The following is a 27536-nucleotide window of genomic DNA, read 5'->3' as shown; positions in this document are numbered from 1 at the left end:
CAGCTTGGAACTAGGGCATCAGATCTGTATCAAAGGGGAGAGAAGATAACAAATACGAGTGGATCAGAGGCCAGGGTCTATTCAGACATGGTTGAGGAGAGGAGTGAATATTTAAGTGTCTCAGTGAGATTTGGTGTTAGAGCTGCATCTGTCCCTACTTTTTGAGCTTTTGACTGGTTGCTAAGGTATAGGAACAAATCTCAGTTAAGTAGATGCAGACTCCACGTGTGGGAGCAGGCAATTCTGTGGCGTCTGACAGAGCCAAGTAGCGCAGGAGCTGGAGACTGGCATGGGCTCCTGTAGGGGAAACTGTGCCAATTTCAGTCACTAGCTGTGGAAATCAAATATCTATATTTGGTGTATAAGAAGTACATTCTTCTGTATTATTTTGTTACATGTTTTTCCACGTCTTCAAGGTAGATGTCAATTTAGATTTTAAACTGGTTTAAAAGATCCCTATTATATGCTATATTTAGATAATTTTTTTCTTTTCATTTTTTTTTTAGTCATAGCAAAAATGTGAACCAGTAACTTCCCTTGTAATAAAATTATTCTAGAAAGTTATGAAGATTGAAACCAAAGTTGTCTCCTTGGCACTGTCTCCTAATTGCTGTGTGACCTTGGGCTTCTTATAGATCTCAATTTAATTGTATTTATTTATTTATTTATTTATTTATTTATTTATTTATTTATTTATTTATTTATTTATTTAAATGGAGGTACCGGGGATTGAACCCAGGACCTCATGCATGCTGAGCACACACTCTACCACTGAGATATACCCCAACTCAGTTTTCTTTAAAACAGGCTAGTCGTTCTTACTTTATAGGTCAGTTGAGTGGCTTACATGAAAAGCTACAGCAAGTGCTCAGTAAGTGTCAGCTATCATTACGTCCAGTAATTGTTTCTAAACAAGAAGTTCATCTAGTCAGGCTATTTTTTGCACCTAGCGAGCTATCTGTACATTTAAAGAATTGAATACATGTTTGAAATAAAGGAGACATATATAGTTTTGGCTTTTTCATTTTTCCATTTATAGATGTGAAATGTGAAGCTTAAAAAAAAAAAAAAATGTTTGTTTTAAACACATCATTTTAGCCAGATTTTCATGTGAATTTTAAAATACTAGGTTTCTAAAGTAGGAATGGGAGTAAACCTTAGTGGAATATTATGAATATATTACATGATGAAAAATAAAGATATTTGTATTAAAGTCAAGAGCAAAGTGCAAATGCTCTCATTCACTGTTACTCTGCATGGCTTGATAGTTCTAGTTAGTGTAGTAAATTTATTAAAACAGATAAAATTATGAATAAATGAATAAAAGATTTAAGTATGGAAACCAGAATCAAATATATATATACACATTCTTAGAAATTTTTATTGTAAAAATCAAGGGGCTCGTGAATCCCCTATAGAGGCACACGGATCTCAGGTTAGAACTCCTGTTATAGTGGGGGGAAAAGGTGGTTATAACCAGTCAGCACTAACGAAATTGAGTGCTTGAGTAAACTTTCTGTAGGTTTGGCATCTATTTTGCAAGCTCTGCCTTTTCAGCCCTGCCACTGTCGTATGAAAACAGTGATAGAAAATACACACATGAATGAATGTACAGCTCTGTTGAAAAAACAGATGCTGGCCTTTGGGCTGTAGCTTGCCTACCCCTGTTTTATTTCATTTGGGAACTTTTTCTAATCAGTGCATTACTTGTGACATCAGATAAGACATATCTTGCTAAAATGGTAGCACCGGTGGTCACTAGCCTGATTAACATACTTAACGTTAAATGCGTAGATTAAAGCAAGCACGTAGAAAAAGAAGGCTCTCACTGCTGGTGGAAGTCAGGGAACTTCCGTATGCAGAGCAGTTGCAGAGCTTGTCACACTTGAATATGTATGCAGATCACGGTGGGGATCAGGTGCATCGGGGTAGAGCCTGAGTCATTCTGGGATCAGTAGATGTGAGGTGAGCCCAAGATGCTGTATTGGAACAGTTCTCCTGGAGATACCCGTGCAGCTAGTTCCTGAAATACAGTTTGAATAGCAAGATACCGTGTGTGAGGAAAATGCAAAATGTTGTACACACAAAAAAATTTGGTTGGTTAAGGACTGAAATATCCACAAACACATATTTCCAGTCTCGGGGGCAATGGTTAACAAAGGAACTTGTTATCGGAACACGCAGTGAATAGCAGGCTCCCAGGTTTACTTTTAGCTTTTCAGCCTAAATGTTGAGTCGGACCTACAGTATCGCTCAGAAGTTCTTCAACATGGTCTAGTAGCTCCTTTCTCAGCTGACATTGTGCCTTGATGTTTGGTCCCCCAGCTCTTCTGGTGCTTGTGACCACTGGCTGCCATTTAATCTTTTATTTCCCCAATCTCTTACTACTTACATCTGTCCTATTAGCAAAATATTGTTATTTATGAATAATGAGTCATTATAGGATGCTTAATAGTTTCTTGGAGGTGAATACAATGTTGATTTTATTTATTTTCCTCAAGGAGGGCAAGTTGAAATGTTTTGAATTGTTTTTGGTTTTGATTCTGGACTTTATTTTTGGACAAAGTTTATAACTTAGGGAAAAGGAAGAGAAAGGCCAAATACCCGTATGCCTGCCATTTTGTTTCAACATTTTTCTTTAAAATTTTTAAACAATAGTTTTATTGAGGTATAATTTCTATACAATAAAATTCAACAATGTTTAGAGGTGTATGTAGTTGTATAACCACTACCGTAGTAAAAATAGTGTGGAACATTCACATCAGCCTTGTGCTCTTTGCAGCAAATTCAGAATACTTTCTGATTTCCATTTTGATTTCTTTTTTCACCCATGTGCTCATTAGAAGTGTGTTAAGTTCTTAATATTTGGGGATTTTTCCAAGTTTCTGCTGCGGATTTAGTTGCACTGTAGGAAGAAAACACGCTCTGTTATTTCAGCCTTTCACATTTTAGGGAGACATCCTTTAAGACCTAGAATTGAGGTCTGTCTTGGTGCACACTCCATGTGCCTGTGAAAAGAATGTGTATTCTTTTGTTGGGTGGAATGTTGTGTAAATGTTCACTGGGTCACGTTGTTTGATAGTGTTCAATCCTTGTTTTTTGTCTACTTGTTCAGTGAGGACTGTTATGATTTCCAACTATAATTACAGATTTGTCTACTTGCATTTCTGTCAGCTTCTTCATGTACTTTGAAGCTCTGTTATGTGATACACACTTAGGACTGTTACAGCCTTTGGATGCGTTATCAAATGTCTGCTTTATCCCTCAGATTATTTGGGGGCGGTTGCTTGTTTTAAAATTCACTTTGATAACATGGCGGTCCCTCCGGGCTAATTTTGGGTTAGTGTTTGGATGGTGTAACTTTGCCAACCCTTTTACTTTGACTCATCTTTTTATGTGTGTTTAAAGTGTCTTTTAGACAGTGTGTATTTACATTTTCTTTTTTGAAAAAGAAGAAAATTACTTTCTGTCATTTAATTAATATGTTTAGATCATTTACTTTTAATGTAATTATTTATATGATTGAGTTTAAAATTCCCATCCTATTTTTCTGTTAGTTCTTCTGTTCATAGTCTTTTTTTACTCCTCATTTCTTACATTCTTTGAGATTAATTTGCTTTAAAAATGATTGCATTTTATCTCTGCTCTTGGTTTATGTAATATACCTGTTTACTATATATTTTTAGAAGCTGTGCCTGGGTGAACAGCGTACATTTGTAAGTTACCAGTGTATACCTTCAAGTAAAATGCCCCTTGATGTGTGGTATGCTTCTATTTCTCCTCCCCTCCATCACGCTGTGTTGTCATACATTTTAAATGTACGTGCATCATAAATGCCACATTATGTAGTGTTTTTTTTTAAGTACGGTCACTTAACTCTGAAAGAGATTTTAAAAATGAGAAAAGAAATTTTTAAATTTTCTCATATATTCATTATTTCTGGCACTATTCTTTGTGTCAGCACAGATTTCCAGCTGGATTATTTCTTCTGCCTGAAAAACTTTTAACATTTCCTCAGTGCAGGGCTACTGGTGATGAATTGTCAGCTTTGATGTCTGAAAAAGGGTTCATTTTACTTTTTTTTCTTTCATCGTCATTTGTGAAAGATATTTACACTGGATATAGAATCTTAGGTTGAGTTTTTTTTTTTTTTCTCATACTTTTAACATGTTTCTGAATTACCTTGTGACTTGTATAGAGTCGTGCTGTCATCGACACCTTTGTTCCTCTGTGTGTAATGTCTTTTTCTCTAGCTCCTTTGGTCCTAACCCACCCACAGCTGATTTTAAGGTTTTTTGTCCCTAGATTTCAGCCGTTTGCCCATGACTTGCCTCTGAGTGGTTTTCTTTTATATTTATCCTGCTTAGGATTTGTTGAGTTTCTTGGATCTATAGACGGAATTTTATCTTTCACTTTTCCCCCATCGTGTTTCTTTTCCTGTATGTTTTTCTAATGTTCCTATAACATGTTTATAATAACTTTTAACTTGTTTGTATACTGATTCCATCATCTCTATAATTTATTTCTAATGTCTGTTTTTTTTTCCTCTAGTAATTGGAGAAAAAATATTTTCCTGATTCTTCACATGTGTAGTAATTTGTGATTGGATGCAGATCATTATTGATTTTACTGTTTTTCTGTGTTTGACTTTGTCTCTCCTTTAAACACTGTCAGATTTTTTGGAGGGGTGTGAAATTAAACTACTTGGAATGAGTCAAATCCTTTGGAAGATGGCCTTTAGACTGTGTTAGGGTAGTCCAGAACAACCTTTAGTTTGTGGCTAATTTTACCCCAGGAATAAGGTGATGGTTTTCTGAAGACTTTACCCAGTGCTCCATGTATTACAGGCCTGTCTTCTCTGGCTGGTGGGAGTATGAACACTTCTGAGCTCTGTATAAGCTTTGAAGAATCCTCTGCTTACTTTCTTTGTGGTTTATTTTTCTGACCTGGGATAGTTGATTTGCTCACATGATCAGATTTGTGCTCAGCCAGACACGTAAGGGGATCCCTCCTCAGGTTTCCGAGCTTTCTTTCTGTGTGGCTTCCTCTTCTTTCGTACCCTGACCCACAAATCCTAAATGCCCACCCTCTCTGGACTCAGGTATCTGGCTCCTCAATTCAGTGAGAGCAGCAGCCTCTGTCTGGGTTCCTTCACCCGCACATGGAACTAGAAACTGCTCTCAGGTAGTACATCGGGCCAGTTGTGGCTGTTAACCTCATTTGTTTTTCCTCCCATATATTTTTTCTAGTTTTCTAATTATTTACGGTGGTAGGTTAAAGTGAGTCCCTTTTCCTCCATTATAGCCAGAAGTGGAAAGTGATAGTAATTTGTGTCCTTTTTCATTTTTGTCCTGTCATGAATCACTTCCATGAAAATTATGCATGGCACTTTACTGCTAAATTCTTCAAAATACATATCCAAACATTCAGATCCTTTTCCTACTGTATAACCACAAGTTTTCTGTATTGAAGAAAATTAACAGTTTTTCCAGGATTGTTTCCTTCTCAATTGGGTTGTCTTGTCTTTTTGTTTGTTTGTTTGTTTTGTTTTTTTGCTCTCATGTGTTTGGACAATGTCATGTTCATGGTCATGTGGCTCTTCTCTGTCCTGTTGTTTTTTTTCTGTGATATAATGTGGGTAGCTTCTTTTTTCCTTGTCTCTGAGTCCAATGTATTTTTTTCCCTCAAGTCACAGCTTGAGGGGCTGATTATTTTGTGTTTTACCTACTTTTCTGGAGTCATGGGATCATGATTATATAGCCAAAAATGGGCAGAAGGCCAAAACAAGCAATTCTTCAATGAACACATACAAATGACCAATAGGCACATGAAAAAATGCTCAATCTCACTAATTATCAGAGAAATGCAAATCAAAACTACAATGAGGTATCACATCACACCAGCCAGAATGGCCGTCATTCAAAAGTCCACCAACAATAAATGCTGGAGAGGTTGTGGAGAAAAGGGAACCCTCCTACACTGCTGGTGGGAATGCAGTTTGGTGCAGCCACTGTGGAAAAGAGTATGGAGATTCCTCAAAAGACTAAAAATAGACTTACCATATGACCCAGTAATCCCACTCCTGGGCATATATCCAGGATATCCATATATCCATATATCCTAATTCAAAAAGACACCTGCACCCCAGTGTTCATAGCAGCATTATTTACATTCACCAAGACATGGAAACAACCTAAATGTCCATCAACAGATGACTGGATATAGAAGTTGTGAAATATTTCTACAATGGAATACTACTCATCCATTAAAAATGATAAAATAATTTGCAGCAACATGGGTGGTCCTGGAGAATGTCATTCTAGTGAAGTTAGCCAGAAAAAGAAAGAAAAATACCATATGATATCACTCATATGTAGATCTTTAAAAAAAAAAACCACAAATGAACTTATATATAAAACAAAAACAGACTCACAGACATGGAATATAGACTTGTGGTTGCCAGTGGAGAGGGAGGTGGGAAGGGAGAAACTGGGAGTTTGAGATTTGCAGATGGTGTATATAAAACAGATAAACAAGTTTATACTGTATGGCACAGGGAAATATATTCAATATCTGTTAGTAGCGTATGGTGAAAGAGAATATGAAAATGAACATATGTGTATGTTCATGTATGACTGAGGAATTGTGCTGTGCACCAGAAATTGACACAACATTGTAAATTGACTATACCTCAATAAAGAAAGAAAGAAAAAGAAAAGAGAGACAGACAAAAAGGATTGAGAGAAAATCACATAGAAGGTGGTCAGTGAAGATGCAACACACATAGACATCCCTGAGGATGAAAATCAAAGGAACAAGATGGAACAAATATTAAAAGTGGTATCTCAAGAATTAACTTTGATGAAATGAAGAATGGAGTGTGTATGTATATATATATATGTGTGTATGTATTTATATATATATAAAGCCTACATCACATGCCTGGGAGAACTGACCCAAGGTGGCCAACACCAAGGACTATTGTAGCGAAAGTGTTGGGCTTTAAAGGAGAAGGAAAGTCCCCTGGGTGTCTGAGCAGTGTGATCAAGGACAGAAAATCTGATCGCCAGCAGGGAAGGAAGTGCAAATTAAGGAGTCTGTGCCATTTCAATCTTCCAAGAGTAAAGTCTGCAGGCAAGGACTCCAGGAAGACTGTTCCTGCGAAGCAGCTTCTGGGGGTGGGGGTGTCCCCTTGGGGCGCCCTCTGAGCAGAGGGCATCTCTGTGGGGTGGGGGTGAGGGAGCCCTGCAGCGCTTCCTCAGGATCCAGCGGCTGTCCAGGATCGGAGGCCCCCAGGGGCCCCTCCTGCGGCCTGGCTTGGTCTGGGCCACAGTATCTTCCCTGGCCTTGGTCTTATGTGATTCAAATGAAAACCACTGGTTGAGGCTTTGACCGAGACCCATGCCGCCCAGTACAAGTAGAATATGGCCGTGGAGATTGTTTTAAACATCACATTAGAAAAGGAAAAAGAAATAGGGGACATTAATTTTAATAATCTGTTTTATTTAACCCACTATGCCCCCAGATTAACAGCTCAACATGCAGTCATTATAAAAGCAAATTGACGTGGGTATCTTAAATTCTTTGTTTTCACATTCGGTTTCTGAAATCTTGTGTGTCTCACGCACAGTGCACCTCAGTTCAGACCAGCCATGTTCCCGTTGCTGTATGTGACCGGTGGCTGCGTGGTGGCTAGTGCAGACCTGGGCGGGTTTGTGGACAGTCAGTGTGACAGCCTGGGAGGCTGGCTCTGAACGTGCTGGCCTCTCTGTGGTGAGGCTGTGCTTGGGAACAAATTCAGGTGCCTTACGGATGCTGACTCAGGCCAACACCTGAGGACACACAGCCTGCCAGCGGGGGGCTGTGGACACATCCCAGTGCTCTCTGCCCCATGAGGGGGTTGGAGGCCAGCAGTGGACAGTGGGGAGGTGACCACAGTGGAGAAAGGACAGTGGCCCTGGGGGTACAACCGTGGAAAGGAGGGCATTGCAGGAGCAGTGGAGAGGACGGGCTGAATCGGGGTGTGGGCAGCAAGTGCGTGTCCCCTGCCAGGCCCCCGTGCGCTCCTGGCCTGGCCCTGGGGCCCCGCGGCGCAGCCCCCCACCGCCCACCGCCGCCCGTGTGGGGGATGGCGGCCGCGGTGCCAGGCCCGGCTCTGCCCTCACACCCCGCCTCTGGTCCCGTGGGAGCTGGATGGCCTCCTGGAAATCAGCCGCGTGACCCACACGCTGCTGAGCAGGGGCCTGACCGCACACTCACCCCCCGCGTCCTCCTGGAGCCCGGCCCCGGCTTCCCGCCCGCCCGCCGCCGCCGCCGCCGCGGGATGCTGGGCGCCCCGCCAGCGGGCATCTAGCGGGGTGCTCTCAGGGCCTCCACCCTGCCCCCCGTCTCCCATCATTTCCCGCGTCCAGGGTGCTCAGGCCCTCCTGGTCTCCCGTGTGAGCAGGGGCCGCCGTGGGCCAGCCCGAGGGGGTGCAGCGCGGTCGCGGCTCGGGCGGACCGCGTGGCGGGGCCGGGGTTCCCGCCCGGAGCGGCCCCTGCAGCTCGGGGTGGGGCTCGTGCTGCCCGAGGACGGCGGCTGCCGGGTCGGCACTGCCTGCACACTTTGAAGTCTGCAGACGTTGGAATGTGCTGGGCGCCTCTCTTTTTGTTGCTTCTACTCTGAGCTGTTGGGGGACATGAGTATCAGCTGGTCAGCCACCCTCCCACCCGCCTACCATTTCACTCCTATATTGAGCAGCACAAAGCCACCCACTGGGTGGGTGGCATGGCTGCTGGCCGCAGGGTCGTGCGGTCCCGCCTCGTGAAGCGGCCCACGTCCTGGGGCGGCCCCTGCACTCTGGGCGTCCACCTGCCTGAGGCTTGTCCTCTCTGCGCCCTGTTCTGTGTCAGCACATTCAGGAGTGTGCGTGTATGTAAGAGTGTGTGAGTAATAGTGAGAGCAGTGGGGGAATATGAGTGATGGTGGGTGTGTAAGAGACAGTGTGTGCGTGTATGTGAGCGTCTCTGTGAGTGTCATCACCACTGCTTAAAAATAAGTGTCTTTGGCTTTTACTTTGCTTCATTACTGCATCTGAACATCCCACCACGTGCTGGCTTAATCAGGGCTGATGTCTAGGCCTAGATTTTTTTGATCCAGAGGGGCTGAGCTTTGACCCTGAGGGTCGAAGGGAGGCCCTCCTACAGCCTGATCATACCTGTTGTTGCCCTCGTCTGTCTGGGACCCAGCGTTGCTTTCCTTGTGGGGAGGCAGGCCTGTTCCTGGTGTGTGGAGCTGTGCCTCAGAGCCGTTGGCCCAGCCCCAGGCAGCAGAGGGGACATGGGGCCGTGGCCACAGGAGCCACAGGTGGAGGAGCCTCCTTGGGTCGGGGGTCCCCACGCCTGGCTGGGCATAAGCCACCAGAAGCAAACTTGAGAGACCACTCAGCCCTGTCAGCTCCCTTCTGAGTGCCCACTTTATTGAAACAGGTGTTTTTAAAGTTGTTATAGAGTTAGAATTAACTGAAAAAATATTTTTATTATACAAGTAATTCCCCATAATTGTAGAAAAGCTAGAATATATATATACATGGAAATAATTAAATTCCTAATGATTTCCATTGTAAAAATGTCTTCTAGAGTTTTAGCCATATGGTCAAAGACAATGTACTTTTTTATTTTGCAGAAATAGTGTCAATAGTCATACTGTTAAATACACATTTTTCCCCATGTGATCTCAAAGGAGAGCATGCCGTGTTAGCAAGGGTATATACATGCTTGTTATGCTTCTGAAAATCTGTTGAAGTCATGGCCAATGTTTGCAAGATGTTCGTTGCTTTGGTTAGTCCATTTGGAACCATTTCACCTTTGCAATGAATTTCTGTTATGTCCCTTAAATGATTTTTGCCCAGTGCTTAGAACTGGCACCTCCCAAGGGGAAACACAGCAGAACCCCAGTGTCGGCAAGTCCAGAAAGTATGTTACTGTGGGGGCGGGGGAGGGGGAGCAGAATCAGGCTACCCAGGAGCTGTGATTTTTGGGGTGTTAACTTTGGATTGCATTTTTGATTGCCAAGCGTTTGTCTCCCTTTTAAGGGATTCCCAGAGATCTTGCAAAAGGAACAGTTGAAATGTCCCCTGGGCCCCCTTTGTGGCCACTGCACTGTGTGCACACATCGCCCGCCTGTCCTGGTCATCTTGGTGACAATAATTAAGATGGGCCGAGGCCTCAGAAACACCAGGAGCCGTGGAAGGACTGTGGGGCGGCGGGGGGAGGGGCAGGTGAAAGTGACGTGAGGAGGAACGTCGGCACGTGCTGTAAACCCTTCTGCTGAATCACTGTTTTCTGAAGGATGCTTCGGGCATCTGGGTGGAAGCTGGGTGAGGAGTGTGGAGTTACGGAAAGAGATTCTGAGGCTCCGCCCTCTGAGCTGGGCCCACGTGGGTGCCCTCACCCCAACTGTGGCTGATGCAAGGGAACAGCCCCGCTGTCCAGGGCTGCCTGTCCTGCTGGCGTCAGGATCCCCGACGTCAAAGCCAAGGTGGCAAGAACTCAGGTCAGGACCTCCGCCCTCAGTCCCCTGAGCCTGCCCTCCATGATGTCGACATCATGTCGGTGAGCAGAAGGCTGCCTTCGCCTGGTGCTGCGCTGGGAGCCCGCGGGCGGGTCTGCAGAGCCCACCCAAAGCCCAGGCGCCTGGAGGCCAGGCGATCACTTGGAAACCCAGTGTCATGTGTGTCAGAGCTGCAACCTTGGTACGTGTGCTGGCTGGGACCAGTGTGATGTGACCTCAGCCTCCTCGGGCCCAGAAACCTGGGGTGCAGTTCAGGCAGGCACACACCAGAGCAGATCTGGGGGACCTCTCCCTTCTGTCGGTGCTGGCAGGAGCCATTCTGTATTTTTAGGTCTTCTGGTGGAACCCTTAATGCTTCATTAGCTGGAAAAGGTGTTTTGTGTGTCCAGGGTGAGAACCGCAGTGCGCGCCCGGTGTTTTAATTCCTGCGTCAGGGTTTCCCGAGAGCTGCTTGCAGGAGACCAGGACTGCCTTTGTTGTCTGGCGTGTCTGCTTGTTTTGCTGTTTATTCCTGGTGACTCTGGGAGGGCGCTTAGGTGGCCTGTGACTTCAGTGTAACCTGTGCAGCTGCTCACTGCGACAGTGCTGTAGCCTTGGCAGTAAGCCAGCAGTTGGGCTCAGAGTCGGGCCTCTGGCTGGAACAGCACCGAAGGCGGGTGTGTCCTGAGTAGAGTGTGGTGCTCCACGAGGCTGTCCCACCACTGGCCGTGCTCAGGGAGGTGGCTGCCAAGTTTCTCTGCTGGCGTGGTACCATTTTTCTGTTTGAAGTTGATAAGTAATTTATAAGGAGATAATCTGAGACCTTAAACAAGCTGCTCCTGGACACTTAACACTGATTTCAGCACCTGTTGATTCTCACCCAAAGCCGTTCTCACTGCGGCGGCTGAACGGTGGTGATGTGTGAGCTTTTTCATTCCATCTGCAGTAGTAGTTGGCATTCTGCTGTGTGTGCTTGTTAGTGTTTATTTATTTGTTCATTTATTGTGAGTGAGGACTCAGGGATCCTAACACGGGGTTATGATCTGTTACTGGCAGGACTTGATTCTGTGGCTCGAGTCGGTGGGATCCCCTCCCGCCTCGTCTCTGTGTCTTCTGGGCTGTCCCCAGGGCTCTGCAGCCCTGCCCTGCCCTGCCTTGCCTTCTGCACCACAGGGGCTTCCAGGTTCATCTTGGAACTCTCCTACCTTATCCTTGAAATCTGCAATTCACCAGGACTCCTTTTAATGGAGAATATTTTAAAATTAAGCCAAGCCCGGGTGTTATGTGTGTCCTTGCCTCTGGTCCCTCTGGGACTCAGGGAAAGGACTTTTCTGGACTTCCCACTTGTGGTGTGGCCAGTGGTCCCTGGCCTGCAACCCAGCCCATCTCTGTCTCTGTCTCTGTCTCTGTCTGTACATGGTGATTTCCTTCTGTGTCTCTGTCCTTTTCCTGTGAGGTCGTCAGCCCTGTTATATTGGATTAAGGGCACACTCTGCTCCAGAATGGCTTCATCTTGACTAATTACATCTGCAACAACCCTGTGTCTGAATGAGCGCATTCTGAGAGACTGGTGATTAGGGCTACAAGTTCTGTTTTGGGGGGACACAGCTAAACCCCTAACGTTTCCGTGGGCCTCCGTCCGCCCTGCTGTCTGCCTACTAAAGCCATGTATTCACACTGTGGCCATCAGTTTCCACTCAGCACTGCAGGCTTCAGTTCCACTTCTGTAACTTCCTTCTACACTGAGGGTTCTTGTTTCATCTTCTTAGTGTATGCCCTCATTTGCTCAGTTCTAGGCTGTGCAGAAAGTAGCTTCAGAATTACTGACCTTACCCCCTGCAAAACGCAAACTACTAACCGGAATTCAGTATTTGTTTCCATTATTTTGCTCTTTGGATTGAGAAATACATACGGTCAAAATACGGTGTTTAACAGTTGTTTGGGGAGAGGGTATAGCTCAGTGGTAGAGTGTGTGCTTAGCATCCCGAGGTCCTGGGTTCAGTCCCAGGACCTCCATTAAACAAACAAACAAACAAACAAACCTAATTACCGCTCCCCCCCCCCCAGTTTTTAAAAATAAACGTCGTTTAGGATATCGGAGTAACAGTTTGGATTTATTCTTTATCCTTAAACAAGTGGGACTGTGGACACAATTTTTGAAGAAACTGTTTTCACTGGATGTTCCCCTGAGGGAAAGGAAACGAGGGGTGTGAACTCTGACTTCCCTGGCTTTCTGCCTGGAAGCACTTTGGACATCTTGCTTGGTGGAGGAGACAGACTGGAAATTGAGGAAGCCAAAACAGCTGGAATTTGCAAGGCAGAGTATGAGAGAGGAGAGAGGTGCACAGAGAAACAGCTCCTGAGACCAACCTAGGGGCCCTTTTTAGTCTTTGCTTGAATATTAAACTCCGTGACTAGGAGAGGGGGAGCTGCTGTAAATGGAATAGTTCCCAGAGCTCACTGGGCCTTGCCCGCGAGAACGGAGAAACCTCACTGAGCACTGGGCACTTGAGAGAGTTGCCAGAAGGGCCTGTCTCAGTACCAGCCCTCGGGGAGTGACTGCCGCACACCCTGACAGGTCACGAAAGGATCCAGCTGACTTGCAAGCAACTTGGCCACCTGCCCACGAACACTCAATGCTCTTGAAAGGATGAGGACAAAATCCAGCCACTCAGCAACATGCCGCTGCTGTGCAAACGCGCTCAGTGCTGCGGGCCGCTGCCCACCTCTCAGATGCGCATGTTCATTTCATGCGCTGGTGTTGTTTTGACAGTTACATCCTTGGTTAATTTTTTAAGGTGCCATCTGTGCTAATCAAGGTCTTAGAATTTAGTAATGAGCAAATCTATATTTTGGTAATCGATGTATAATTATTTTGCAATGTGCTAGTTTTAGGTGTACAGCATAATGACTCAGTCATATATGCATATTTATCTGTTCTTTTTCAGATTCTTTTCTACTAAAGGTTATTCTAAAGTATTGAATATAGTTCCCTGCATTATACAGTAGGGCCTTTTTGTTATCTATTTTACATACAGTAGTTAGTATCTGCTAATCCCAAACTCCCAGTTTAGCCTTCTCTCCACTTCCCCTTGGGTAACCATGCTTTGTTTTCTGTCTGTGAGTCTATTTCTGTTTTGTATATAAGTTCATTTGTATCTTTTTTTTTTAGATTCCACATATAAGTGATATCATTTGATATTTGTCTTTGTCTGACTTCACTTAGAATGATGATCTCTAGGTCCATCCATGTTGCTGCAAATGGCATTATTTTATTCTTTTTTATGGCTGACTAGTATTCCATTTTATAAATTTATCTCATCTTCTTTATCTAGTCATCTATCAATGGACATTTAAGTTGCTTCCATGTCTTGTCTATTGTAAATAGTGCTGCTATGAACACTGGGGTGCATGTATCTTTTCAAGTTAGAGTTTTCTCCAGATATATGTCCAGGAGTGGGATTGCTGGATGATGTAGTAACTTTACTTTTAGTTTTTTAAGGATTCTTCATGCCATTTTCCACAGTGGCTGCACCAAACTACATTCCCACCAACAGTGTAGGAGGGTTCCTTTCATATTTTTTTAAATCATGCTTCCTTGCAAAAGTTTTATATGTTTAAACAAACCCTTCTGATTTGAAAAGAAAGCAGGAGTAGGGGAGAGGGTGTAGCTTAGTGGTAGAATGTGTGCTTAGCATGCATGAGGCCCTGGGTTCAATCCCTAGTACCGCCATTAAATAAAGAAGCAAACAAATAAATAAATCTAATTACCTCCCCACTAATAAAGAAAGAAAAGATGGAAGGAAGGAAGGAACCAGGAGTAACTGTGTAAATGTAAGATAAAGTAGATTTTAGAGCAAAGACTATTACCAGGGATGGGGGGACATTACATAATGATAAAAAGGTCAGGGAAGAAAATACAGCAATCCTAAATGATGATGCACCAAACTGCAGAGTTTCAAAACACTTGAAGCAAAAACTGACGTAAGTGGAAGGAGAAATGAACTGCACAATTGTAACTGGAGAAGTCAGCCTTCCTCTCACTTAGTAATTGAAAGCATGAGTGCACAGAAAGTCAGCCGAACACCTTCAACCAACAGGACACTATTGGCATGTACAGAACACTTCACCCCATGACAGCAGCACACAGATTCTTTTTAAGTGCCCATGAGCATTCTCCAAGATAAACCATATCCTAGAACAGACCTCAAAACAATTAAAAGAATTGAAATATTAGAGTGTGTTACCTGACCACAGTGAACTCAAACTAGAAATCAGTAACAAAAAGATGACAAGAAAATCTCCAAACACTCGCAGATGAACACATTTCTAAATAAACCTTGGGTAAGACGAAAACTCAAGGGACATTTTTAAAAAAAGACATTGAAGTAAATGAAATGCAAATATATCAAAGTGTGAAGGGTGCAGCTAAAGAAGTGTGTGAGGGAAATGCATAGCACTGAATGCTTGCGTTAGGAGTCTCCGTGCTGAGTGTGTGCCCATGTCCTTAGACAAGCTTGGAGGTCCCCCTCTTACAGGAAGCCACCCTGATTACCTTTCCTGCCAGCCCACCCTGCATCCCTGAGAATGCAGCTCCCCTACCCCATCAGAGTCTGTCCTGCATGTCTCCCCCAGGAGACTGGGAGCAGTTCCATGGGGGCAGCAAAGAGGCTATAAGGTAATTTCATTTCTCCTTGCAGGACCTCAAAATGCTTTTGTAGGACCAGCAGTTTAATAAATGTTGAAAACCAAATGGCTTTGTTTTCCTTCTGTTTTAGCAAGTTTGTTTTCATGTCTTCAGGTTGAAATCATAGATGCCAGTAAGGGGGGTCTAACAGGTTCTCCGGATCCCTCCACCCGAGGGCCCTGTGTACTCATGCACTTTGGCAAGCAGTTCCTCCTTTTCACGAGCACGTAGGGGCCGCTTCGAAATCCCCGAGACTCCGTCAAGCACTGACGCTCTCTGTCCCCAGCCTTGGAGCCTGGCCTGCTCGGGCATTTACGGCGGCGGCCGCAGCTTCGTGGGCCCCCACTCTTCCAGGTCGTCTGCTGGCTGCGGGCTACCAGGGCATCGCGGCGGCCAGGGGGGAGCTGCTGCAGGTGGCCAGGAGCCTGGTGTGTGCCCCTCGGTTGTGCGGCCTTCCTGGGGGGGGGGGGGGGATTCTGCATCCACTTCCTGGGGTGGGGTTAGGGGGGCTTTCCTTTCCAGCCAGTGATTCTCAGTCCTGGGTCATCACAGGGCATTTTATGAACAGACTCCTTTTCCCAAACCCCTGTCACACCTCAGCCCATGGGGCAGTGGGGGCTGGTGGCTGACACGGACCTTCTCCCTCAGCTGCGAGGCACGATCCTGCAGTATGAGGGGACACTGATGGAGGTGATGCCCGAGGTCTGCCGGCTGCCTTGGCACAAGTATGGCCCCCCCAGTGAGCATGGCACCTCCTTGGGTGCACGGGGGGTGGGGGCAGTGTCAGCCCGGCCGCAGGGAGGGAGACCGATTGGGCAGTCACTGACAAGGTTGCCATCTTTTTTCCCCGCCGGGAGGAGGTGGGGGCCAACCAGAGCCTGAGTGTCTGCAGCCTTTCAGCCAGGAGCAGGCTGCAGGAGGGTGTGTGGGAGTTGTGGGGCGGGGGTGACAGGGCTCTGAACCCTGTGCACCTCAGCTCTCCTGCAACACCAGGATCCTGAACATCACTGACCAGGGAGGGGAGGGGAGCTCAACTGCCAGGTCCAGCTGCCCGCCGGGCTTGACCGGCCCAGGCCTGGGGGCAGCTCCACGCAGGGTGCAGCCCGTCTGTCACACTGACTGGCCGGCTATAGGGCCCTGGGGCGGGGGTGCCCTGCGGGGTGCCAGACTTGCACGGCCTGAACAGCGCTGGTTTGGGGATCCCCACACAAACAGCCTTCGTGATCTCAGAAAGCATCATCCACGATAAAACTGGACTGCAGGAACCCTTGTCTGGAACAAAACTGCCTTTTGTCTTGTATCCATTAATACTTCCCTGAGAGCTGGATGACTGCCTTGCTAAGTGACTTGAGCCCACATGTGGACCACCCATGGGAGACTGCTCTGATGGGCAGTCGGCTGGTGAGGCTGAGCCCCCAGGGCTGTTGCTGGTGTCTCGGGAGACGGCGAGGTGACCCATTCAGCCGCTGGGGAGGGAAAGGACCGTCGGTGAGCCTGGCTCGGGAGCCTGAGTCCATTGTCAGAAACAGATGGTAACACTGGGGTCATAAAACTGGTGCTCAGATCCTGGCCAGAGGGGGACATTTTTAATGTCGGAGATGAAGCCATTTAGGCCAAATCCAGAGCTGGTCTGGGGCAGAGCTGTGGACTTCAGGGCCGCTCCCTGCATGTCCTCACCCCACTGTGTGGCCAGGCCTGTGGCACCTTGTGCGCCTCGTGTAGATGACACGGTGTTGCTGGGGGAACCCTGCTATTTAGTGCCTGTTGGGGGGGCTACACATGTGGAGGAACATCCCCCTGGGAGGGTCTGAGCTCACGCTGGGTGATACTGAGGCCTGGGGGGTGGATGGGGTGGGCGGTGGACCACGAGAGGAAGCGATGGCCTCTTGGGCGGGCAGGGCCATGGGTCCTTGTGGGTCAGCACCCTGGGCCGACCTGTTGGGGTGAGGGGTTTGAAACCTCTTAAGTCTCTGACTTTGTCCCTCTCGGGGTTGTTTTGGCTTTTCCACGTCTTCTGTGTGACTACCCATTCTGGAGTCAGCTCGGGGAGTTCTGACTGGGTCAGCACTGACTATCGGATTGAGTCAGGCGACATTGACTTTCTGTCCAGGCTTCACGCCTTGTGTCTTTTCCTGCCATATCACAAGGTCCAGGGCCTCCAGGACAGCAGTGGAGACTCGCTGTCTTGCTCAGGAGCCCTGGGGGAAGCTGTGCGGGTGTCACCACCCAGTAGGAGTTTATCTGCAGGGCTTTCCTGGATGTCCTTTATCAGATTAAGTACACTCCCCTCTGTGCCTGTGAAGTGAGTTTTATCAATTACCTTTCCTATATCTGCTGGCCATGATGCCTCCTCGGAAGATACAAGCAAACCTGGGAGACATGGCGGGTTTGGCTCCAGACCACCGCAAAGAAGCGAGCCCCCTGACTTGTTTGGTTTCCCAGGGCATGCAAAGTTATGTGTACACTAGACTGTAGTGTGTTAAGTACATAACAGCATTATGTCTTAAAGAACGTACACACCGTAATTAAAAAACACTTCATTGCTGAAACATGCCAACCAACATCTGAGCCTTCAGCAAGTTGTGACCTTTTGGCATAGTGACATCCAAGACCACTGCTCACAGGTCACCCTAACAAATATAATAATGAACTTTAAAATGGGGGCAGGGTGTAGCTCAGTGGTAGAGCGTGTGCTTAGCATGCACAAGGTCCTGGGTTCAATCCCTAGTACCTCCATCTAAAAACGAACTAAATAAATAATTACCTCTCCACTTGGCTAAATACATAAATAAATTTTTAATTATAAAATAGAAAAGGGTTTAAAAATTAAGGGAGGAGGGTGTAGCTCAAGTGGTAAAGTGTGTGCTTAGCATGCACGAGGTCCTGGGTTCAATCCCCAGTACTGCTATTAAAAATAAATAGATAGATAAACAAATAAGTAGATAAATAAGAAAATCCAAGGCCCCAAAGCAAAAACAAAAATAATATAAGGGGGAAAAAATCTAAAAAAAGTTTCTAAGTTTAAACTGTTGTAAGGATGACCACGATGTGACACAGAGGCGGGAAGTGAGAAGATGCTGTTGGGGAAATGGCACCTGTAGACTTGCTTGATGCGGGGTCACCACAAACTTCAATGTGCAAAACACACAGTGTCTGCAAAGCACAGTAGCACGAGCTCTGTCTGCACAGGGCTGACAGAGACAAGAGGCTCTGGAGCTGAGGCCCAGGGCCCAGGTGGTGCTGGGCTCAGGAGACGGGTGGCCATGCCCATGTGGGCACAGTGGCCGTGTCAGAGGATGCTCCTGCCAGGGACCCCAGGGGGCACCCTGGGGCATCTCCTGCCCCTCCAGCCTCCCCCAACCCCAGACTCACCCCTCACCACCACAGGCATCCTGGAGATCTTCCAGTTCCAGATGAAGGACGTCGTCGAATACGCGGAGCTGAAGACAGCGTGCTTCCAGAACCTGCGGGAGGTGGGCGACGCCGTCCTCTCCTGCCTGCCCCACCAGCGGAGCCTGGTGGGCGCCCAGCCCCGCCTGGGTCTGGCGGGCCCCGCCCCGGGGTGCTGGGAGGGGGAAGATTTAGAGGCTTGATTTATTGGGATCATTAATAAGGGAAGGGGAGCAAGGGTTTTCTTCATGACTATTTAGACTTTAATTTGAATTTGTTTCCTACAATTGAAAAACAAAAAAATTTCAAATTAAAGGTAAACTTTTTTTTCCTATTTGGAAATACGATTTTTAAGCTTTAACAAATCATGGCATCATTTTTTTTATTCCTATGCTATTTTTTCTCTGCAGATGATGTTCTATTTCTCTCTATATAAATTTCTAAAAACTACCATTGAGTTTTTTCTATTCTGTTCAAAACCCATTCTATTAAATAAAATTGGAAATTTTGAAAAATCATTTAAAAAAAAGAAAAACAGATATGCAATGGAGTTCATCGTTAAAGAATGGTTTACCCTGTGAGCATCGTCAATGTTTTATTATACAGTATTTGCTGCATCTAAATGAACATATGTGACACACGTAAGGTGTAGATCGCCGTTGCCCGGGAGCGCTGTCTGTGATGGAGAGTTCGGAGCTGAGGCTGTTGAGCCCTCGAAGTGCGGCTCCACGTGACGGAAGAACTGATTTTTAAATTTTATTGAATTTTAATTATTTTACATTTAAATAGCTGCATGTGCCCCATCCCTGCTGTGTGGAGAGCCTGATAAGCAGACACTAGGAGCCCCTCAGCACTAAGAAATCATGTGTGGGACACCCACTTTCTCCACTGATTGCCTCTGGTGTCATTTAGCCTGTCCCTCTGTCCCCTGTAGGTCATGTCCACGGACAGCTCTGAACTGAGGGCCTAGTGAGTGTGACACGGGCTCTCACGGGCCTCGCTCTGCGTCTCCCTCAGGACTGAGGAGTGGGGCGTTTTCCCTGCTGTTAAATGCTCCCTTCGTGTCATGTGTCCATTTTACTATAATCTGTGTATCTTCTGTGTTACATTTGATGCACACACCTCTCCCTGTCTGTGGCTTGAGTTGTCACTCCAGTAGTGGTGGTATTTGATAAACTGATACTCTTTGAATATAGTCACTTGTTTTTCATGGTTAACACATTTTGTGTCTCTTAAAAGAAGTCCTTTGCTACCTAGGAGCCGTGGAGATATTCTTGCATTTTTCCGTGTACACGTTGCAGGTTTTGCTTTCTACGTTTCAGTTTTAATACCTCTGGGGTTGGTTTTGGTGTCCGATATGAGACGTGGAGGAAGTTTGTTTGTCCCTCCCTGGGGGGGTGACCAGTTGTCCCTCCTCGAGTGGCTGAAGGGCGATGCCTCTCCTTGCTGGTCCCCAGGGTCACTCTGTCCCCCTGCAGCTCCCGGTGGACACGCTGCTCTGTCTCCTGGCTTTCTTCCACGTTCCACTGGTCTGTGCATCTGTCCCTGGCTTCCAGCTCATAGCCTCATGCATTGTAGCTCTAACTTCAGTCCTGATGCCGGACAGGACGTGTTCCTGACCTCATGTCTTCAAGCACCTTCTGCCTCTTCGTGGATCCTGGTTCTGCTTTGGAAGGATTAGAATCAGCTTGTCAAATAGATTAAAAAAGCATACTGGGATTTCAGTGGGAATTGCGTTGCCTTCTAGATCCGTATACGGAGGTCTTTGCTCTGTCGCTGCTTTGGTGCTTATTTGGCGGCGGGTGATTAGGTTTATTTATATATTTTTAGAGGCGGTACTGGGGATTGAACCCAGAACCCTGTGCATGCTGAGCACACGCTCTACAACTTGAGCTGTCCCCTCTCCTCCTGCACTGTTGCTTCTTAAAGCAGTCTCTTGTCTCCAGGGCCCTGGCAGCTTGGCAGGGGCAGGGTTGCGTTTTGCAATGACCGAGACCAGGGTGCCCTGTACGCTGTGCTGGGCATGACAGTCAGACTGCCGGGCCTGTAGGGGGCTGGCTGTGCCACGGGACTGGCCGCCTCACACCTGTGTCTGCAAAAACCAAAGCATGCTGGGTACAACCTCTGGTCAGGATCCACATCTTCCAGCTTTCCTTCTGCTGCTCTGCTCCAAGGAGACCCTTTCCAGAGAGAGGGGACCCCCAGGCCCTCATTGTCCTGCCCCCTGTGACTCGCATGGCCACCCTGACCTGTAGCACCGGTGGCGGGGAGGTGGCGTGTGGCTCCCTGAGGAGCTGGTGTCCAGGGACAGCTGAGGGAGAGCTGAATCTTCACCCTAAATACATGTGAATGTTTTACAACCGAGTAAGTTAGGGAATATTCCTTTAAATAGTAATCACTTATCATGAAATTGAAATGTTTAATACAGGAAAGTTCCCCTCACATGTGGCTTTTTCTGAACACACACACATAAAGCACAGCCTTGTCCATGTGTGTCCAGGCCTGAAGGTGCCCCTTGGTCACTGGCCCCAGGGCAGGGCAGGGGCCGCCCTGTGGGATTGATCGGGTTGGTGGCGGGGACCCCTTAGAGGCTGCTGTCTCTTCTGGTCCTGCTGCCCTTTTAGGAAATAAGATTTAACTGTCAAAAGCTTTTCCTTTACAAAATAGAAAATGTCAAGGATGCCTTGTATGAACAAAAAATAATTATGGAAGCAAACTAATTTAGGAGTTTGGGACTAACAGATGCACACGGCTACATCTGAAATACATACCAAGGGCCTACCGTACAGCACAGGGGACTGTATTCAGTCTCTTGTAATAACCGACAATGGAAAAGTATCTGAAAAAGAAGAGAGATATACATGTATAACCAAGTCACTCTGCTAGACACATGAAACTAACACAACTTGTAAATCACTACACTTTAATCTTTTTAAAAATTCTAGTTTTCAGATGATTGATTTTCTTCAGCAAATGTTTCCTTGCTGACTTTTCATTGTTCTGTCTGAAATAACTGAAGATGGGTTGGGTTCACTGGTGACTAACCTACAAATGGGTAACCTTGATGATAAAATAATCTTAGCACATCTCATTACAGACAATAATATAATTATATTCTGTTCCACATGAGAAAAATATAATTATGGAACCATAGGAGTTTGAAGCTGGAGGGGCAGAACTCATCTCTCATCAGCTGAAAGGAGTTGTCAGGGCAACACCTGGACATTTGTTGGCTTCTGGAAGGAGTGTGATCCTGTGTTAGACACTTTGGAAAAGAGGGGGGAGGGTATAGCACAGTGGTAGAGCGGGTGCTTACCATGCACGAAGTCCTGGGTTCAGTCCCCAGCACCTCCAGTAAAATAAATAAATAAATCTAATTACCTCCCCACAAAAAATAAAAAAATAAATAAAAATAGTAATGAAAAATACCTAGGGGGGAAAAAAAAAACCTTTGGTAAAGAAAAATCTGGGACCGATGAGATCCTTACCTGCCCAGACCCTTAAATTTTCGTTGTCTATCCCTGGACACAAGCACAGCCTTTCTGAGGTGTCTGGGACTCTCACAGGCCCCCCAGCCCTGGGAGACCGGCCTCCACAGCGGACGGACCTTCCAGCTCTCAGGAGGTGGGTGAAGGCTGGGCCCCGCTGCCCCACTGACACACATCCTTGGTGTCTCCTTCCTTGTGGGCCTGGGTCTCAAGTCTGCACTGTGTAATGACTCCCCTGAGTGAGGAACGTAGCACTGGGCATCTAGAAAAGATGTTATGAATAGCTGTCAGTTGATCTTAAAGCTTTGACTTATGAGTGGGTGGCTACTTCTGAAACATAGATAAAAAGATGGCCTGCAGCCAAGCTCAGTGCGGCCTCCTCAGCTCCAGCCTGGAATTCTGCACTGTTGCTTTGGTCCTTCTAGAAATAGAGGTAATGTCTTCCAGTCGGTCCACCGGGTGGACTTTGGAAGGTGGAAGACACCTGGCTCCTCGAACTCCATCCCATCACATCCAGACTCCAGACACCGACCTCTCCTTGGTGGTGATTTTCGTGTCTCCAAGGAAAGTGGTGGCAAAGTACATTTGGCATCCATGTGGGCTCCCACTAATATAGATGGAGATGTTAAGGGTGGATGTGGCCTTCAAATTGCCACAAATTAGACAAATGGGTTCGCCATCCCCCAGCTGCCGGGGACACCATGACTGTGTTGATCTGGCTCTGAATCTCTGCTTTCTGGAGAAGGGCTGTTTCATTTTGTTTTTCAAATTCTGCCGTCTAAACCCAACCTGAAATTTTTCGCAATGTAGTTTATTCTTTTTAACTTGTATGTGTGTATACTTGTTAAACTTTTTGTTTTACAATAGTTTTACACTGCTTTGTTTTGATTTTTTTAATTGATGTATGGTTAGTTACAACGTGTCAATGTCTGATGTATAGCACAGTGTCCCAGTCATGCATTACATACATATATTCATTTTTATATTCTTTTTTATTAAAGGTTATTAGAAGATATTGAGTATTGTGCTGTACAGAAATTTGTTTTAAGTATATATATATATATATATATATATAGTTTTATATATAGTTAATATTTGCAAATTTCAAACTTCTGAATTTATTCCTTCTCAGCCCCTATTTCCCCACCACCAGTAAGAGAAGATTGTTTACTAACTCCGTGAGTCTGTTTCTGTTTTGTCGATGAGTTCATTAGTGTCTTTTTTAGATTCCACATATGAATGATATATGGTGTTTTTCTTTCTCTTTCTGGCTTATTTCACTTAAAATGACACTCTCCAAACCCTCCCACATTGCTGCCTGCTTGTTTCTAATGCTGACTTTTATAGCCGCTCACCGTCTTTCTGTGGTTTGGTTTGGGGGCAAAAATTTGAGCTCATTGGCTGTGGCAGCAGGAAGCAGCAAAAATGGCTGGATGGCCCGTCTGGAGGGGCACCGCTGGTAGGCAGGTGCTTTACCACCAGTAGAGACCCCTGTCTGTGTGGCTCTGTCCCCATGATGCCACCCATTGGCCAGGCCACTTCCTTGCACTCAGTCACCTTCCAAATGCCCTCCTGCCCTGCTGGCGCAGGCTGGCCGATCACCCGTCTCCACTTTGCATTTTTTGCTTGCCAGTAAATATGTCCTGGAGACCACAGCACATGAGTGGTGACATTCCTCTACCTTTCTGTAGATGCATAGGCTCCCACAGACACCACCCTCGTTCCTGTTTGCAAGCTGTGCCTCACCATCCGGTGCTCTCCTTCCTTGAGCATGTCCCCCCCCCAACCCCGCCACACATACACACTTCTAGAGGAGGCCCGGGAACAGCTCGTGTGCGTGCTGGCTCCGAGTGCACCTGTCACATGTATTCTGCGCACAGGATTCAGGCACAGGTGACCAGGAGCTTGGGGGGTCAGCCTCCCTCTGGGGGGTTCTGGTGGAGCCGGGGATGGCTGCTGACCGCTGCATTAGGTGTCTGTTAGGTGACAACAGGACCCTCACCTGTTGGGGACAGAAAGCCTTCTTTCCCTCCTCTCGGTCTTAGCTTTGCTGTCACCTTGGGGGAGCTCCTCAAGGGAAACTCTTGGCAGTCATATGCTTTGACGCTCTGATTTCTGTTTAATAACCTGCTTTATTATGGTTGCAGGTTAGGTGCAGAGTAGGAGGTGCAGGAACTCATGCTCATCTTCTGCCCTGAGGTGAAGGCACCAGTCGGGGGAGCCTTCCTGTTTGCGGGCCCCAGACTCGGGAAGGGTGCCCTGTGCTTGACCATCTGTGGATGCACGGTGGGGCTCTGGGAGTTCTGTCACCCCTGTGATGCTGGAAGTAAATTTTTCTCCACACTGGGTTCTCCTGGAGAATGGATGGGCCTTGCGTGGTGTAGGGTGTCATCGCCTCTCTAAAGCAGCTAGTGACCCAGCAGCACGTTCAGGGCCACCGCTCAGAACTTTGTCTGGGGCTCTGGGGACACTGGTGCCATCCCTTCCTCCTGCCTCCTGCCCTGTTTGCACAGGAAGTGCCTTCTTTCTGCCTGTGCAGGGAGGGCTGTCAGGCCATCAGTGCCGGAAAGCAAAGGCCACGTTCAAGGCTGGGTTTGTGCGTGTCCACACTGAAATTAGTCAAAAGTAAGTAAACTGAAAATTCAGTTCCTCAGCCACATTCCAAGGACTTGATCACCGCAGGTGGCCGGCAGCTACCTCGGTGGACAGCCGAGAACATTTCCACCAGCCCCGAGACTCCATTTATTTTACACTAAGTGACAAAGATGTGCCTTGTTTTCAGCACTGATTTCTTTGTCCATCTTTGCTGTGAGATAAATGACCTAATGTGACCTTCTCTCTCTGTTCTGGTCTTTAGAAGTATGTGACCTGATGCACGCAGCCCCTTTCCAGAACAGCTTGCCAAGAGTCCACATGAAAGGTGAACCAGTGTCCTCTGACCAGGGTGGGGAGGCACATCTGTGTGGCCAGAGGGCTCAAGGCGTTTTGTTTTGAGTTTAGTGCCTGTTCATTGGGATAATGGGTAATTTAATATAGTTAACTGAGTATTGAATCACTGAAGTATTTAGGGCTGAAATGATGCTTGGATGTGCGTCAGAAAAGCTTGGGGAGGGGGAGACGGTACAGCTCAGTGGTAGAGCGCGTGCCTCGCCTACACAAGGTCCTGGCTTCAGTCCCCAGTATCTCCATTAAAATAAATAAGCCTCATTTCCCCCCACCCCCCAAAAAAACCCCAGAATCGCATAGGAGCAGGGATGTTGAGTATCTGTCCAACAAGAGTGGCAGGAGTTCGTGATCCTTGCAGCAGATGGGCACAGAGGGTTCACTGTCCTGTGCTCTGCTTTTGATTACTTCGGATTTTTCAATACATTGTTGGTTGCATTTGCATTTCTCTAATTATTAGCGAAGTTGAGCATCTTTTCATGCGCAGTTTAAAAAATAATGACAAATACTGGTGATGTAATAGAAAAGAACAAATCTGACTCCACATTAGATCTGTTCCTTTTCCTTTAACCCTGTGCCCTGTTTTCCAGGCGCAGCCTTGCCGGCTCTGCACCTTTTGGGAAACAATGTTGCCTGTAGCCTGAAATAGGAGAGCCTGTTCTCCGGGCGCTGGCCTTTAAGGCTGTCAGCACTTCTGCACTCCTGGAACAACAAGCTGCAGACTAGAAAGTAACATTTGTTTTGTTGGCGGTTTTGCAGGAGCACCATGGCCTGGCGCACGCGGACAGCTGCGGGAACAAAGAACTCCTACAGCAAGAAGTTTACAACAACTAACACGCACCCCGCCTTTTTTTTTTTTTTTGTATAGAATGAGCCTGTATTCTGACTGGGGGAGGATGGTTCTCCAAGGCATTAGTTGGCCATCCTCTCAGTCAGCTGGCTTTCCAAATAAAGTTGCCATTCTTTGCCCCAACACCTCATCTTTTGATTTATTGGCCTGTCGTGCAGTGAGCGGAGTTTGGACTCGGTAACAGTTTCGCACATACAGCAAAGCGATTCAGTTATACATGTAAATACTTATATATTTCTTGTCTTCAGATTTTTCTCCATTATATGTCATTAAAAGAAATTGAATATCATTCTTTGTGCTCTACAGTAGGACCTTGTTGTTTATTTTATATAGAGTCATGTGTATCTGTTAACCCCAAACTCTTAACTTATCCCCGCCCTGTGCCCTTTGGGAACCATAGTTTGTTTTCTGCGTGCAGGAAGCATTCTTAGAAGCAGATTCCGGTGAGCTATAAGCAATGTACATTTAAAATTCTGGTAGATATTGCCAAATGGCTTTTCAAAAAAGACCGTACACCTTCACGCACCCACCAACATTTGGGCCAGCTCTGTGCATTATCAGCCATTTTTCTTTTTTGACAATCTGAGAGGACAGATTCTCACTGTTGCTTTAATTTGCTTTCCTTTTGTTAGGATTGAGGCTGGGTATCTCTCTGCCTCCCCCTCCCAGAACACAGAGACATCCTTGCTCATTGGAAAATACACATACAGAAAAAGCAAATTTCTACTGTATAGCACAGGGAACTATATTCAATATCTGGTAGTAACCAACTATAATGAAAAAGAATATGAAAAGGAATATATGTATGTACATGTATGACTGAAACATTAGGCTGTGCACCAGAAATTGATACATTGTAACTGACTATAATTCAATTAAAATTTTTTAATTAAAAAAAGAAAATACACATACAGGAACGTGCACAAAGCTTTATTTTATGTGTGTGTGTGTGTGCACACACACACACATTAGTGAATAGATACCAAGCAAACACTTGGGCAACCATCACTCAGGTCAAGAAACAGAACACGGAATGTGACAAGCACCCCAAAGCATACCCTGCTCCCAAGCTCCTCTCTGATCATAAGCCCCTCCCTCCCGCAGAGGTAACCACTATCTTGTGGTCACACCCAAATAATACAGTCTATTTTAGCCTATATTTGAATTCTCTGTGGATGGAATCATATTACACACGTCCTTTTGCCCCATGTTGTGTTTGTGAGATTCATGCCCTGTTGCACGGTGATCGGGTGTCATTTCACACGATTAAAAATCATTTCAAATTCTCTCTATACTGGGGGCTGGGTGTCTTCTCTCTCCCTTCAGTGTCTCACTGGTGTAAAATCTCCCCACATTTCTAGGGAGAAAGATTAAGAAGGTGGGACGGGGGCTGGGAATTGGGAAGAAGCTGAGGCTCAGAGAAGCCACACAGCCAGCAGGCGCCAGCCCAGACTCACATCCACGACTGTCTGACACCAGAGTCCAGGCTCACTGCCCCATCCCAAGGAGATGAAGCAGCTCCACACCGACCAGGGGCGTCCAGGGCGACCTGGGCTCCATACAGGGCGCACCCCAGTGAGGACTGTAGGGATGCAGAAGAGAGTGAGTTCAGGGAAGGCTTCCTGGAGGGGGCAGCAGTTGACCTTT

At 46.4% G+C, this 27536-nt stretch overlaps 1 long non-coding RNA gene across 2 annotated transcripts in view; it reads left to right on the top strand.

Moving 5' to 3' along the window:
- LOC141575775 (uncharacterized) overlaps positions 1 to 26014 on the top strand; it is a 40475-nt gene extending 14461 nt beyond the window's left edge. For both annotated transcript variants that reach the window (XR_012503585.1, XR_012503584.1), the window contains 2 exons: positions 24954 to 25016; positions 25799 to 26014. This is a non-coding gene — a long non-coding RNA (uncharacterized LOC141575775). The remainder of the gene's footprint in view (positions 1 to 24953; positions 25017 to 25798) is intronic.
- The last annotated feature ends 1522 nt before the right edge of the window (positions 26015 to 27536 follow it).

This window comes from Camelus bactrianus, chromosome 32 (assembly GCF_048773025.1).
Source record: "Camelus bactrianus isolate YW-2024 breed Bactrian camel chromosome 32, ASM4877302v1, whole genome shotgun sequence".
In the NCBI taxonomy this organism is placed as follows: Eukaryota; Metazoa; Chordata; class Mammalia; order Artiodactyla; family Camelidae; genus Camelus; species Camelus bactrianus.
Note: the sequence above shows the minus strand (reverse complement) of the source record. Positions and strands in the feature narration are given on the sequence as shown.